Source organism: Cynara cardunculus, assembly GCF_001531365.2.
Source record: "Cynara cardunculus var. scolymus isolate 2C chromosome LG 10, CcrdV1, whole genome shotgun sequence".
Classification (NCBI taxonomy): domain Eukaryota; kingdom Viridiplantae; phylum Streptophyta; class Magnoliopsida; order Asterales; family Asteraceae; genus Cynara; species Cynara cardunculus.
In genome coordinates this window covers 20,409,087-20,410,585 of record NC_037537.1, presented here as the reverse complement: position 1 = coordinate 20,410,585, position 1,499 = coordinate 20,409,087, and positions in this window count along the sequence as shown.

Genomic DNA, 1,499 nt, shown 5'->3' with positions numbered 1-1,499 from the left:
AGAGTGGATTCTTTTGATGATTTATTTTATAAATGGAGCCTCTTTGATGATAATGCATTTTAGTGTATTTGAGTTGGAAAATAATTTGTCCCAACCAATGATGGGTTTTTAAGTTAGATCTCTCTTTGGTTGATCAATGTTTGATATTCTGAATCCTCGTTAGTAATGGAATCAAAATCACGAATAGGCTTATTTATTGGACATTTGCATTTTTATTTATATGTTGACTTTTTATTTTTAAGTTTAACTTAACCTAGCAAGGTGAGTAATTGAGTTTAGTTGATTTGTAAAAACTTTATACATGGCAAAAATGTCCATATTCTGCAGTGTTAATATAATGTCTTACTTTATATTTATCAAATGTTTCATTTATTTGATGAAATTTGCATTTATAATACATTTGATTTTATAAATTTTGTAAAATATCTACATTTGGGTTTTTGGCATTTCGATTAAAAAAACATAAGAGTGGGTTCTTTTGAGGATAAATTTTATAAATGACGCATATTTGTTGATAACGTATTTTAGTATATTTAGGTTAGAAAATACATATTATTATATTATGGGACATTTTTTATAAGGCACAATTTCAATTGGAAAATGGTCCGTGTCAACCAATGATGAGTTTTTGAGTTAGTTATATTTTTGGAACATGATTATACTTATTTATTGAACATTTGCATTTTTATTTCTTATGTTGACTTTTGTTTATAAGTCAAATGAGTAGTTGAATATTTTGCTTGGCTTGGTTTGACTCAGATGAGTTTTAATTTGTTCAGTTTAAACTTTGAAATGTGACATGCACTATGAAATATTTATTTAAAATTACATGTTTTGAGTGCATTGGTCATTCAATTGAAATCATATAATTTAGATTGTAATGTGGGAGGGGTTATTCGTCTTCCTAGTCTTCGACACACGAAAAGAATAGGCATAAACATCGGTTTGTTGGTTTTAAAATGGGATCATTATCGTTGTAATATAGCTAGAAATATTTAGGATCAATGGAGAACTTAAGGTACAAAATATAGGTTGTTGAACTTGGTGACCACTGATATGTGTTGAGAATTTAACACATAAAACACTTGTTTTACGTCTTATTTGTTAGAATAGTTTTTTTTCATTCCCACTTTGAGTCATTTTTATTTATTTCTTTATACATTTGTTATTATGAAGTTAAATATTGTGGTTGACTTGTTGGTACTCTTGGATGAAGCTAATGGGAAGTTTTTGTGAAAGCAGCAGGATGCTACAGCATTGGTGCAGCGTCGATCTGATGAATGTGCAGCTTTTTGGAGGGCTTAATGGTTAAGACGCTGCCTTTTTGTACTAGTGGAAGACAGCTGTAAAAGCTGAGTTTTTGGTTAAAAATCTGTAGTTAAGACTTTGGTTAGGCTAATGTACTTTTAGTTACTTTGTTGTTACTTTGTAACCTAATTTTGGATGCTTAGCCCTTAAGTATTTTAATTTTTGTCTTATAATGCCCCATTTGAGTATAA